Here is a 15,369-nt window from a genome sequence, read left to right as displayed (position 1 = left end):
TCCAAACACTGCCATTGGCTATGAAAATCCACATGAAGAAGTTTGGAGTATGGAGATAAAGTAGTGGGGCAGAAGAGGTAAGAGGTATCAATTCAACAACCAAAGAGCAAATCACTGGCCTTAATGCCAAAGATAAAAAAGACAAAACTGAAGAAATCCCTGCCTTTGAGCAATTTGTTTATGATGGGAGGAATACATGTACAAAGATCAATAAGCACAAAGAATACAAAAATAAATACAAAGTGATTTCAATAGGGAAAGGACATTAATAACTTAAGGGTTGAGGAAGAAGTCCATTCCATCTATATGTAAAGGCTGGAAGGCAGAATATACGCTGCCATATGAGTAGGTCAGTGAATAAAATGAAGATTGCATGAACAGGAATCTTATGAAATAAAACTAGATTGACAGAAGCAAGCCATATTGTGAAAGTCTATAAATACAAAGATGAGGATGCATTTATTTTATTTTAGAGACAATCTGGAGGCACTGAAGATTTTGGAGTATAGTGTGATACAGTCAGATTTGCATTTTAGGAATGTCCTTCTGGCAGCTGTATGGAATATAGACAGGAGAGGGAAGGAACTGGAAATATGGTGAGCCATTAACCAAATGAAACTAAATTATTTGTCAGAAGAACCAAGCATGAGGCAAAGTAACAGTTAATGTGGGGAAAAGCAGAACCTTCACTAACTGAAAGAATTTTTTTATTCACTAGTTTTCCACAAGCCATTTATTTAACTATTTCACAGTCTGGATAATCTAAGTATCCCATGAATACCATAGCAACAATGGCCATCAAGGAAAGAAGAGCTATATTTTTTTCTCTTTTGCATGTTATTTTCTTTTTTTTCCAATTACATGCAAAGACAGTTTTGAACATTCATCTTTTCGAAAGCTTCTGAGTTCCACATTTTTATACCACTCTCCCTTCCCCATGACAGAATATAATCTAATATGTCTTATACATGCACAATTATGTTTAACATAGTTCCATATTTTAGTCATATTATGAAAGAAGAATCAGCACTAAAAGGAAAAAAACCATGAGAAAAAAACATAAAAAAGTTTTAAAAAGTGAAAATTGAATGCTTTGGTCTGCATTTAAACTGATGCATTTTTCTCCAGACATGGATAGTATTTTCCATCATAAGTCTTTTAGAATTGTCCTTGATCACTGAACTATATAGATGACCTAAGTCCATCATAGGTTGATCTTCACCCAGTGTTGCTGTTAATGTATACAATTTTATCCTGATTTTGCTCACATCACTCAGCATCAGTTCATGCAAGTCTTTCCAGGCTTTCCTGAAGTCCACTTGTTCATTATTTCTGAAAGAACAATAGTACTCCATCACATTTATATAACACAATTTGTTTAGTCATTATCCAATGATGGGCATCCTCTCAGTTTTCAATTCTTTGCTACTACAAAAAGAGCTACTATGAATATGTTTGTACATGTAACTCTTTGCCCCCTATTTTATTATCTCTGGTATTGTGGGATCAAAGGGTATGCACATTTTTATTGTCCTTTAGACATAAGAACTGTATTTTTCTGAGCTCTAAGATCATTTTAGCCATGGTCTAAACTTCATTACAGACCAGCAACTATCTCCCCATGACATTTATTTATTACAAAACTCTACAAATTTACCTTAATCAAAGATCAATGGGATGAATTCCTGTGACTTTTATAAGTTTGAGAAAATTCACATAAATAGGCCATTCACTAGAACACTGAGCATTTGATTATTCATTTCTATTTATATTCACGTGATGTCCCAGGAATTGTTATTTGCAACATATTTTGCAAGACATGCCAATTACCCTTCTTGGCTGGGCATAAAAATCTCCCATTTCCAGCATCTTCTGACACTAATTTATGGAGAAAAGACAGTCCAAACCGAACTGAAAGTCAGCTTCTTTTAAATCAATTAAAGTAGTTATATTTTAGCTGTAAAATCTTGTAAACAAAGCTATGTTTTTTTTAAAAATGGCATGTCAAGAAATTCTGGATTGAGCTGGCTTGTACTTTAAAACTCATTTATATTGTCACAGAATCCCTTGCACTTGTAATTAATGGTGAAAGTCAGACACACTCCTCTAACTCATCTGGAATACTGATGCATGCTTTTAGAGAATGTCTAGGATACAGAGTCTTAATTTTTCATTCTCAGCTACTCTGAGAATTTCTTCTCATAAGGTATGGATTCAGTCCATTGGAGTTCAAATGGAAACATTAAGTTCTGCCTGCTTTTATACAAATCTTCAAACTGACCCCTTCTACAAAAACCACTGGTTAAAACCCAACAACATGCAAGTGCAATTCATACAGACAGTTTTTGTTTTCTTATACAGGTTTTCTTATTCAGGTTTTTCTTTTGTAAAGGAGAAACTTTTTGCTTTCAAGCTTCGTTTGTACCTGATTTGATTATATAATTAAAGATTATATATATATATATATATATATATATATATATATATATATATATATAGAGAGAGAGAGAGAGAGAGAGAGAGAGAGAGAGAGAGAGAGAACCACCAGAGGGAGGAATCCATTCTTTTATTCTTTTAAGATCTACTTAGTTATAGATTAGGTGCTGATTTGCATGAATTGAATTTTTGATCAATCATTCACTTACTAAACACTCGTTATATTTAAGTAATTGTGCTAAGTAGTGTGGCTATATACATTAAACAAAAACAGCTCTAATCCTCAAAGAGCTTCTATAAAAGATTATTTTCCTAATAGGTAAGTGAAGGGCAGTGATGATTTCATTTTTGTCTTTGTTTTCCCAGCACTTAGTATTATAGTTGTATGCAATAATATTTGCTGAATGAATCCAGGGATAGTAAAGATACACTCTAATTGCTTTTTCTTCTCTGTATTAATGAGAAGGGCACATAGTATAGTTGATGAAGTGTTGACTTGAATCAGGAAAACCTGAGGTAAACTTTTGCTCTAATACTTACTAGCTGTATAACTCTGAACCACTTAAACCCAAGTGTCTTGTGCAACTCTCTAGGATTTATTTTCCAAGGTAAATCTGTGCTGTGGAGAGAATTCCTTTACAGGGACTTCCTAAGGATATTTGCATATGTGAATGCGAAATAAAAGTGGTAAATCATGGAAATCCTAATCTTCCTGTTTGTCATGCTATCCCTTTGGGATTTGTGTGTGTGTGTGTATGTGTGTGTGTGTGTGTGTGTGTGTGTGTGTGTGTGTGTGTGAGAGAGAGAGAGAGAGAGAGAGAGAATTAAAAACACTCCAGTGTACTTGATTTATTTTTCAAAATGGCCCTGTATAATGCCCCATTTCTTCTGTTTTATTATTCCTTTTCTGTCCTTTAGAAAATCATGCCATCCTGAGATCAAGGTCCCTGAGATCTGGGTTCAGTCAGCAGGCATCTGAAGAGATTTCAAGATGCTGCTGCTGTTGGTGGATTTTTGAGACTTATCAGGGAGATGCATTGTCTTCTATTTGATTTGCAGTTCCGGATTAATGGGCCTGAAAATTGCATTATCTTAGTGGCTGCTCAGCATCCATGTTGAAATAAAAACAAATCACAACAGGATTAACTTGTGGCTAGCTTTTGCTTCTGCTGCTCTTGCTGCAATGGCTGTGGCAGGTCATAACTCACCATTCCAGGCAATAAACTGAATCTGAAACAATAACATAACATAGAAATAAATCAAAGCCAGGTTTACATCTTTAAAAAGGACAAAAACACCAACAACCTCATGTCAAAATTTCACTACCTGAGCAACTGCCAATCCAAAGGAATGGAAATGAAAATTCCAAATGAGCAGACATTTAATTTTCCTTCTATGATGCTTCAAACCACTTGCTTTTCTCTGCCTCTAGATCAGATATTCATGATCTTTTTTTTTCTTCCTTAAAGCAACAGGATTGATTAAATAACAAAATAGGTTAATTACAAATGTGAATAAAGCTTATTCAAGGTAACTATTCTCAACTTGGAAATGAATTAATACTTTTCTTTGAACTTTGTGAAATATTTGGAAGTGAATTTCTGTCCTATCCTTTCCATGAAGCAATTCTTAGGAATCTAAACTTGTTCATTAAATTCTGCTAGAGTGGTGCATAGATGACAATCTTACTATGGAGGCAGTCATACAGAGAGAAGGCTCTTTTGTATCCAGGACTTTGAGCCCTTTTTGAATACTGAAGAGAAAGTTGCTCCTGGGAGAGGGAATTATATAGGATCACAGATCAAGAATTGAAAGAGACTGCAGTGACCACCTGATCCACTCGTATCATTTTACATATAGGAAACTGAGGCCAAGGAAGGTAAAGTGAATTGACCAAATTTATAAGGCAGTCAATCTCAGATACAAGATCTCAGTTCAACCCTTCAGATTCCAGGCAGTCTCTTTCTACTGGACTAGAACCAGTTGATTTTAATCCAGGGCTTAGGTGAAGAAATATCCCTTCCCCAACCCCTATTAGCTCCCTGGGCCAAAACTGTGTCCTTTTCATGCTATTTTATCTACTTTTCTATTCTGCTTTCAGGCTTCATAGATTACTTTCTTTCAAATTATTATGATGATTATTATGATTTTATTATGTTTGATTTTATATGTATTTTTTTTTAGGTTTTTGCAAGGCAAATAGGGTAATTCTTAAGTGTCTGAGTCGGAATTCTTAAGTGTCTGGGGCCAAATTTATGTTTTCTTTTAAATGAGTATACACTTCAGTTAATGAGTTGAATTTTCCATAACATTCTCTATTACCTTTTACCCTGAGTCTGCAATATATTAGACCACTTTTTATGACTGTTTCATCTAGTAAAAGGTTAGTAAAATGAAGGGAAGTAGATAGAATATGGATCCAAAGCAGTTATACTAAGTGATTTTGAAGACATCTTCAAAATATTGTTAAGTATCATAAAAGGAGGTGAGCAGTTTTTGCTAAAACATGTAAAATATTTTTAAATCTTTCTTCTCATTTTTCCTAAATCTTCTGTCCCTAGAAATCTTACTTTCCAGAAATGATTTGGCTTCATCAACATTTGCCCAGATCTTACTTGGAAGCACAGAATCTTAGTTTTTGAGTGCAGTAGCTCATGACTTGGGCATATGTGGCTCACATATTGGTCAGACTACATGGGGCTTCTGGAGGACAGGATCTCTTCTCCCTTTATTTCAGTGTCCAAGCATCAGTGTCCAAGCATGAACTAGAATAATTTATTGATAGTGTAGTAAGTGGTATCTTTTGTGGTTCTCAGGAAGGCAAGAATCTTTGGCAAATCTTCCCCTCACCCACCATGTTTTTTCTTTTTGATTTTTTTCAAGGCAATGGGGTTAAGTGACTTGCCCAAGGCCACATGGCTAGGTAATTATTAAGTGTCTGAGGTCAGATTTGAACCCAGGTACTCCTGACTCCAAGACTGGTGTTCTATCCACTGTGCAACCTAGCCACCCTGCCACCCCACCAAAATGCTTTTTCAAGGGACACTTAATTCCTACCAGTAAGGCAAATAGGAGGTTGGGTGAGAAACTAGTCACCACTCTGCTCTCCTCAGAGAAATGGGAATAGCAGGTTTGGATGATCTGTTTTCTTAAATATTATTAATCCAGGGGACATAATTTTGGGGCTCAAGCTGAATTACTGATCACTGTTCTATCATGGAGAAATGTTTCAAACTTTGTATCCCTTTCCATCAAATAGTAATTCTACAATGAATCCAGTGTAATAAATAGCAGAGAAATACAATTATCCAATGCAATAACAAGACAGAAATCAGACAAAGCGTACATCTATATCTAAATCTGTAACCATTTGGATCTTATCTTGGTAAAGGGTGTGAGGTGTTTGTCTAATCTAAGTTTTTTCCATACTAACTTCCAATTATCCCAACAGTTTTTATCAAAGAGGGAGTTTTTATCCCAATGGCCAGACTCTTTGGTTTTATCAAACAGCAGATTACTATAATCCTCTCCTGCTTTTACACCTAGTCTGTTCCACTGGTCCACCATTCTATTTCTTAGCCAATACCAAACAGTTTTGATGACTGATGTTTATAATATAATTTTAGATCGGGTAGTGCTAAGCCACCTTCGTTTGCACTTTTTTTCATTAACCTCCTGGCAATTCTTGACTTTTTATTTCTCCATATGAATTTACTTACAATTTTTTCTAACTCATTAAAGTAAGTTTTTGGAATTTTGATTGGTAGGGCACTAAAGAGATAGTTTAGTTTTGGTAGAATTGTCATTTTTATTATATTAGCTCTCCCTATCCATGAGCAGTTGATATTTGCCGAGTTATTTAAATCTGATTTAATTTGTGTGAGAAGTGTTTTATAATTGTTTTCAAAAAGATTCAGAGTCTGTCTTGGCAAATAGACTCCCAAATATTTTACAGTGTCTGAGGTTACTTTCAATGGGATTTCACTTTCTAGCTCTTCCTGCTGTTTCTTGCTAGACATATATAGAAAAGTTGAGGATTTATGAGGGTTTATTTTATAACCTGCAACTTTGCTAAAATTGCTAATTGTTTCCAGTAGTTTTTTAGATGATTTCTTGGGATTCTCTAGGTAGACTATCATGTCATCTGCAAAGAGTGAGAGTTTTGTCTCTTCCTTGCCAATTCTAATTCCTTTAATTTCTTTTTCTTTGCTAATTGCTGATGCTAACATTTCTAATACAATATTGAATAGTAGTGGTGATAATGGGCACCCTTGTTTCACCCCTGATCTTATTGGGAATGCCTCTAGCCTCTCCCCATTGAATATAATGCTTGTTGATGGTTTCAGATAGATACTACTCATTATTTTAAGGAACAGTCCATTTATTCCTACACTCTCTAGTGCTTTTAATAGGAATGGATGCTGTATTTTGTCAAAAGCTTTTTCAGCATCTATTGATATGATCATATGGTTTCTGATAGGTTTGTTATTGATATAATTGAGTATACTAACAGTTTTCCTAATATTGAACCAACCCTGCATTCCTGGACTAAATACTACTTGATCATAATGTATTATCCTAGTGATGACTTGTAGTCGTTTTGCTAAGATTTTATTTAGGATTTTTGCATCTATATTCATCAGGGAAATAGGTCTGTAATTTTCTTTCTCTGTTTTAACTGTACCTGGTTTAGGTAACAGTACCATATTGGTTTCATAGAAAGAGTTAGGCAGAGTTCTATCTTTCCCTATTTTTCCAAAGAGTTTATATAGGACTGGAACCAATTGTTCCTTAAATGTTTGGTAGAATTCACTTGTGAATCCATCAGGCCCTGGAGATTTTTTTTTTAGGGAGTTCAATAATGGCTTGTTGAATTTCTTTTTCTGAGATAGGGTTGTTTAGGTGTTTAATCTCTTCTTCATTTAACCTGGGCAACTTATATTTTTGTAAATATTCATCCATTTCACTTAGATTATCAAATTTATTGGCATAGAGTTGGGCAAAATAATTTCGAATTATTACTTTAATTTCCTCCTCATTGGTGGTAAGTTCACCTTTTTCATTTATAATACCAGCAATTTGGTTTTCTTCTTTTTTTAATCAAATTGACCAGGGGTTTATCAATTTTATTGGTTTTTCATAATACCAACTGTTGGTTTTATTTATTAATTCAATAATTTTTTTGCTTTCAATTTTATTAATTTCTCCTTTAATTTTGAGAATTTCTAATTTGGTATTTGATTTGGGATTTTTGATTTGTTCTTTCTCTAATTCTTTTAGTTGCATGTTTAGTTCATTGAATTCCTCTTTCTCCAATTTATTCATATAAGCATTTAGAGCTATAATATATCCCCTGAGAGTTGCTTTGAATGAATCCCATAGGTTTTGGTATGTTGTTTCATTATTATCATTATCTAGGATAAAATGGTTAATTCTTTCTATAATTTGTTTTTTGGTCCACTCATTTTTTAAAATGAAGTTATTCAGTTTCCAGTTTGTTCTGGGTCTATATATCCTTGGCCCAGTATTGCATATGAATTTTATTGCATTGTGATCTGAGAAAGATGTATTCACTATTTCTGCCTTTCTGCAGTTGATCATTAGGTTTTTATGTCCTAGTACATGGTCAATTTTTGTATAAGTTCCATGTACTGCAGAGAAAAAGGTATATTCCTTTCTGTCCCCATTCAGTTTCCTCCATAAGTCTACCATATCTAATTTTTTTAACAATCTATTTACCTCCCTAATTTTTGTCTTGTTTGGTTTATGATTTGATTTATCTAGATCTGATAGTGGGAGGTTGAGGTCTCCCACTAGTAGAGTTTTGCTGTCTATGTCTTCCTGTAGTTCTTTCAGGTTCTCCTCTAATAATTTGGGTGTTGTCCCACTGGGTGCATATATATTCAATATTGAAATGACTTTATTGTCTATGGTACCTTTTAGGAGGATAAAGTCTCCTTCCTTATCTCTTTTAATGCTATCTATTTTTGCTGCTGCTTTGTCTGAGATAAGGATTGCTACCCCTGCTTTTTTTACTTCAGCTGAAGCAAAATATATTTTGCTCCAACCTTTTACCTTTACTCTATATGTATCTCTCTACTTCAAATGAGTTTCTTGTAAGCAGCATATTGTAGGATTCTGGTTTTTAATCCACTCTGCTATTTGCTTATGTTTCAAGGGAGAGTTCATCCCATTCACATTCAAGGTTATGATTACTAATTCTTTATTGCCCTCTGTGCTATCTTCCCTCTGTTTGTATTTTTCCCCCTTTACCCCCCTTTTATCCATATTCTCCAGTATTTTGTTTTTGAATACCACCCCCTTCAGTGTGTTTGCCCTCCTATATCACACCCTCCCCTTTCTTTCCCCTTTCACTTTTTCTCTTTTCCCTTCCCTTCCTTTTGTTATTCCCCTTATTTCCCCCACTCCCCTTCCCTTTCTCTGTCCCCTTTTCCCCTTTTAATACTTGAAAGATTAGATATTTTATAAGTTAACTGAGTATGTGTAGGTTGACTTTAAGCCAAGTCTGATGAGAAGAAGATTCGGTTGTTTCCCCTCTGCTCCCTTCTTCCCCTCTATTACCATAGGTTTTTTGTACCTCTTAGTGTAATGAGATTTGTCCCATTCAATCCCCTGGCTCCTCCCATCTCTTTCCTGTCCCCCTTTTCAGGGAGGTAGTGTACTGTTTTTTAGATCATTCTATCTAAGTCATAGAAAATTCTGAGTGTCTGTCCCTTCTAGTTCAGTATATTCTATTGAATAGAGTCAAAATTCCTGAGAGTTATTAGAATCTTTTTCCCAAGTGGGGTTAAAGCCAGTTACATCCCATTAGATAGCAGTCTCCTGGACAGGTCATGGATGTCCATCATTTCTGGCTAGGTATATTCTCTCTGTTAGAGTTACATTTCTCAGGATTTATGAGAGTCTCTTCCCCCCCCCCAACATGCTGGGATATAGCCAGTTTCAATTTACTGGATTGCATTTTTTTTCCTTTTACCACCCCCCCTTTTTTTTTACCTTTTCTTGTGTCTCTTGAACCTCCTGTTTGATGTCCAAATTTTCTGTTTAGCTCTGGTCTTTTCATCAGAAATTTTTGGAATTCTTCCATTTCGTTAAATGTCCATCTTTTTCCCTGGAAGAGAAGGATCAGCTTTGCAGGAAAGTAGATTCTTGGCTGCATTCCAAGCTCTCGTGCTCTTCGAAATATCTTGTTCCAGGCCCTTCGATCCCTTAAAGTTGATGCAGCCAGGTCCTGCGTGATCCTTACTGTGGCTCCTTGATATTTAAATTGTTTCTTTCTGGCTGCTTGCAGGATTTTCTCTTTTATATGATAGTTCTGGAGTTTGGCCACAACATTCCTTGGTGTTTTCAATTTAGGATCTTTTTCTGGTGGGCATCGATGTACTCTTTCAATAACTACTTTGCCCTCCGATTCCATGATATCAGGGCAGTTTTCCATCACTAGGTCCTGTAATATTAAGTCCAGGCTTTTATTTTTCTCTTCAATGTTTTCAGGAAGTCCTATAATTTTCAGGTTGCCCCTTCTTGATCTATTCTCAAGGTCAGTGATTTTGTTGATGAGGTATTTTATGTTTGCTTCTATTTTTTCTATTTTTTGATTTTGTTTAACTGACTCTTGCTATCTCATGGAGTCATTAGTTTCTGTAGACTCCATTCTTTTTTTGGGGGAGGAATTTTCTTCATTAACCTTTTGCAACTCCTTTTCTAGTTGGTCAATTCTACTTATGAAAGAGCTTTCCATTTGACCAATTGAGGTTTTGAGAGAATTAATTTCTTTTTGCATTTGCTCATTTGAGATTCTGAGAGATTTATTCTCCATTTGTGTTTGTCCAATTGTACTTTCTAAGGTTTTGTTTTCTTGTTGCAAGGTATTAATTGTCTCTCCCAAATTTTTAAGCTCCTTCCTTATTTCTTCAAGGAAGTCTTTCTGTGCTGGAAACCAGATTGTATTCTCCTCAGAGGTTCCAGGTCTCTCTGAGTTGGGGTCTTTCCCTTCCAGAAATTTTTTTATGGATCCACCTTTCCGCTGACCCTTCTTCATTACACTAAGACCTTGAGTTGGGTGGGGCTGGTTCACCTGGGCTTGGGATCGCCAAAGGCTTTACTGAGTGCAGTTTCTCTGGCTGGCCAGTAGGAGGTGCTGGTTACTTTCTCTGGAGTGTCTGTGACCTTGGTTGAGAGGCCTTCTTCCTTTGCTTCAGGGAATGAATTGGAGCTATTGAATTGTTTTGCCTTCAATCAATGGTGGGCTTTACCCTGGCCTGAGATCATTCCTCAGCTGGGCTGGTTCTTTTGCTCACACACCTGGACCTGAGGCAGAAGTAGTTTGCAATTGTTTGTTTTGGAGGAGTCCTCAGTGTAATGGAGGCATGGACTCAGAGTTTTTCAGACCTGAGGAGCCCAGCAATTTAGTCTGTAGCTCTCCTGCACCAGACCTCTCCCTGCAGCCCCTTCCCCAAGCTCCAGGGGGACAGCACCAACACCAGTGCCTGTGCTTCCCCATGGACCCAAGCCCCTTTATTCCAGCCCCACCGCTGATCCAGCAGGTCTGGCTCTCGGGCCCTCAGACTCCCGGCTCCAATTCAGCTGTTAATCTGGCTGATCCCGGGCTGATCCTCTCTCAGAGCCCAGACTCACCTGCCGGTACTCAGCCAAGGCTGCTGTGGGAGACAAATCCTGAGGTAGATGTTCCTTCTCCTGGCTTTTCTTTCTGGGTTTCCTGGTTTGGATTTCTTTTAAGAGGTTTGTTTCATGTGATAGATGGGGAAAAGATCAGGAGACTTTAGAACTGTGCCTGTCTTCTTTCCGACATCTTGGCTGGAAGTCTTTAATGAAATTTTATGTGTCCTGTTTCCTGACTGGTGTATATTAAAAGGAAATAAACCTTTACATTCAGAATTGTGAAGTTAGCTATCTTAGCTTGACCTATAGAGTGGGGTTGTGCGGTCAGGAAGATGGGTTCCAGAGTGGAAAGGGGGAGATGATTTCACAGATACTTTTGAATTAGCTAGCTTTTGAATTGCTTCAATAGGAGATTCATAGGAAGATAGTAGACAGGATGCTTTGAGAGTTAGGATGCAATGCAAGATTGGTTCAGTGGACAATCAATACAAGTCAATCTTAACAAAAGTATAGGGAAAAACAGGTTCATTATAGAATCTTCTGAAGGAATGAGCAATTGGCATCTGAGAGTGGCAAAGGAGTGTAGGGAATCTAGTCCTGGGAGAATTCTTCAGCTTCCTTAGTGACATCAGGAGAAGCCTTCTCTTAGTAATTATAGTTAACTTATAGTGTTTATTATATGGCAGGCACTGTACAATTATTCTTATTTGATCTTTATAACAACCCTAGGAGGTAAATATTATTACTATATTTTACAGAGGAGGAAACTGAGACAAATAGAGATTAAGTGACTTGCCCATTATCACACAATTAAAGTGTATGAGACCAAATTTGAACTTGGTTCTTCCTGACTCCATGCTTGGAACTCTATTCACTGTGTTACCTAGCTGCCCAATGCTGAAGGAAGTGTTTTGTTTTACTTTTCTCATCATTATCTCTTTAAAAAGGGCAGAATTGAGATTCTAATATTCAAAGTTTGTTTTCAGTACTTGTTAACTTTTTAGTTTATTTGGCCATTTCTGCTTTCCCTTCCTTTCATTCTCTAATAACTGACATTAATATAAAGTTTGCCACTATCCTACCGAAACCACAACCATCATTTGACCTACATCACTTTGTTCTCATTCTTCTAGAGTGGCACCCAGGATTCTCAAATTGTCCTTGCTTTTTCTAAAAGAAGAAAATTTCCTATTGAAAGGAATTTAGACCAATATATTATTGACTCACTGACATTCATCCCTCGTGTATTTGCAGTTTCAAAAAACCAGGGAAAGAGAATAGCATGTAATAGAATGAAATAAATGGCTTATGATATAATTATGGACATAATAATCAATTATAAGATTTTTGAAGGTAGGTAAACTTCCTGGAACCTTTCAAATTTATTCAAGAATAGACCTCAAGGAGGAAAAAAGGGGACATTTCCATAGATGACTCTGATTACAATCCGTGTCATCTTGCCCAGTTAATACAATGTAGTTGAACTAATCAAATATTTCTGGCCCAAGTAAAATGTGGACCAAATGGTAACAACAGAAAGTACCTAAAAGTAAGTCCAAGGCTAGAAGAGTTCAACATACCAGTTACAATGCAAATGTGAAATGTTATTGAACTAATATTTTTTAAATTTTATTTGATTTAAGGCAATTGGGTTAAGTGACTTGTCCAAGGTCATCTAGCTAGACAATTATTAAGTGTCTGAGGGCAGATTTGAATTCAGGTCCTCCTGACTCCTGGATAGTGCCCTATCTACTGTGCTACCTAGATGCCCAATACTGGTCAGAAAACAGAGGAAGTCACTATCTAAGGAAGAAAGACTTCCTTCTATTCTCTGTTCAACATCTAATATAATGAGTCATTTTAGGGAGAGACTTTCACCAAATTTGGACACACAAAGGGAGGGTTGGTCCTCTTGTCTGATCCTTAGGCACCTAGTTTTTCTTAGTCCATGTATCACAGAAGCTAGGGAACAATTGAGGGATATAGATTAGAGTCTCTTTTAGCAGAAAAAGAGATGGGGGGAAGAAACATGTGTTTTATGGGTGTTTCTGAGGGATATAGTTGACCATTATCTAGGTAAGGTAGGGAGCCTCCCCCCCAAAGGGTCACATTGGGCTGATGTTGCCAAGACCATTGCAGGTAGGACTGGAAATTCAATCAATTCAGTAGCTTTTTAGGGGTGAATTAATTCAGTGTTTGATAAACTATGGCCTGCAGATGATATAATATCCAAATGACCCTTGTCAGAAAAATGGTTCCCTTCCTCTGCAGTCTAGGAAAATGAACCTGATAGTAAGGAAAAATATTAAAAATGTGATTGCCTTATTTTATAATCCCTAGGTGGACTAGAACTGCAAGACTCAGTGGTAATGGGTATAAAAATCATATCTTGGTCTCCAAAGGGCAATGTTTGATTTCTTAAGTCTTTTAAGTCTATGAAACCTATTATAATTTGAGTAGAAGATTAAAATTAAAAATAAATTATCTTATCAAATGCCAAAGAAAAGGAACATTTTCATGTACCAAGATGGACAGAAAAACAAGATTGTTCTTAAAAAAAAATCTCCTTCCTTTTCCTTTTAAGCATATAATAAAATAATGTAATTTTCTAAGTTGTCCTGCTTATCTATTTATTTTTCTTCTGTTTTTCTACTATGAATTTAAAAAATGTTTTTTCTCTTTTTGCAACACTATTTGTCCTTTTTTTAACCTTTACCTTATCTAAAAAAGAAAATCCAACAAAACTTTTGTAACAAGTATGTATAGTGAAGCAAGAGAAATCCCTGCATTTGTCATGTCTGAAAATATATGTCTCATATCTGTCTGTGTATTAGAAAGTGGGTAGCATGATTCATATAGGTGCTTTGGAATATTGGCTACTCATTAAGTTGATCAGTGTCTTTAAGTCATTCAAAGTTGTTTTACAATGTTATTATTTCATTATTTATTGTTAAATTATTTTCCTCATTCTCCTCATTTTCTTTGACACTTTCTCTGTTGACAATTCTAATGGTGTAAAATGTTCCATTATATATTTGTACTGCAATTAAATGGATTCAAATTTGCGAAGTTGATAGTTACTAATGGCTGAGATACCTCTGAACAGAATATAGGGAGCACCTTGCTAGAATGGTGGCTGAATTAGAGAATAGTGATGTGGGTTTGTAATTCTGTATTTGTGCTGAAATCCACTTGGGGGTAGGAAAATATTGGAATTTTTTCAGGGCACAATAGCTATTTTTGGGTGGAGTCAGATTCCTATTTTTTCTTGAGGGTGAATTTTTCCACCAGTGTTATGAGATGGGCACCTAGAAAAGGGAAAGAAAAGTAATATCTGCTGCTGATTTCAGACATTGATTTGACTTTTGGGAAGAGCCCCAGGTGGTAGTGGTTTGTAAACAGAGCAACATCATAAGTCTAGATTTTTATACCACATCAAATGAACAGGCTTCCTCTCTAAAATCTTTTTCCTATATCATTATTTTTTCCTACATAGGTGATTTTGTGGAGCAATACTAGTTGCATGAAATTGAGACCAGAATGGGACAGTATTCCCCATCAGAGTACTGGAGTTTTCTTGGCAAAGATACTAGAGAAATAACTGAACAAAGTAAAGTGATTTACTGAGGGTCACAGCTATAAAGTATCTGAGACTGGATTTGAACATGAATCTTCCTGATTATAGTTCTAGTGCTCTATCCACTCATTACCCCTCATCTCTAAAGGTTTTCCCCCCTATATTATTGCAATTATTTTATCTACAGGGGTGATTTTGTGCGAGGATAATATTTGCATGGAGCTGACACCAGAATGAGTCTCTTCCCTATTGCATTCCTGGAGGTATTACCATGTGACAGATTAGTGGAGATGGGTATCAAGATGAGTGCCAAGGAAATAAATTACTTGAAAGATGCAGACACCAGGTGAAAATCAGTATTACTGGTAGAATATATTTTGTTACATCCCCCCCCCCAAGAGATTGGTAATATATTTTTTTCTAAGGAATTTCTTTTTTCAAGGATGCATGTATCTAATAGGTAAGGGCAGTTCAGATTGGATAAGTTTCTATATGAGCACTTAGCAGAGGTAGAAAATGACTCTTGTACCAACTTTTTCCTTCCTCTCTTAAGATAGTACTCTGAACCATTTTATATCTCTGTTATATTCCTATGTATATGCTTGTCCAGACTGAACTATCCTTTCTATTAAATGCAAATGTGGTACTTCATCTAGTGTTAAGATCTGAGTTGTTTTCTACAAAGAAGCCTGACATCCAGTTGGTCACAGGTT

At 36.0% G+C, this 15,369-nt stretch overlaps 1 long non-coding RNA gene across 3 annotated transcripts in view; it reads right to left on the bottom strand.

Moving 5' to 3' along the window:
* Positions 1-3,306: 3,306 nt before the first annotated feature.
* LOC141517963 (uncharacterized) overlaps positions 3,307-15,369 on the bottom strand; it is a 43,302-nt gene continuing 31,239 nt past the window's right edge. For 2 of the 3 annotated variants that reach the window (XR_012477032.1, XR_012477033.1), the window contains 2 exons: positions 3,763-3,898; positions 3,307-3,666 (listed from right to left, as the gene is read on the bottom strand). This is a non-coding gene — a long non-coding RNA (uncharacterized LOC141517963). The remainder of the gene's footprint in view (positions 3,667-3,762; positions 3,899-15,369) is intronic. The other variant, XR_012477034.1, reaches the window with a different exon arrangement.

This window comes from Macrotis lagotis, chromosome 3, assembly GCF_037893015.1.
Source record: "Macrotis lagotis isolate mMagLag1 chromosome 3, bilby.v1.9.chrom.fasta, whole genome shotgun sequence".
Taxonomy (NCBI): domain Eukaryota; kingdom Metazoa; phylum Chordata; class Mammalia; order Peramelemorphia; family Peramelidae; genus Macrotis; species Macrotis lagotis.
The sequence above is the reverse complement of the archived record's forward strand: the minus strand, read 5'-3'. Positions and strand labels throughout refer to the sequence as shown.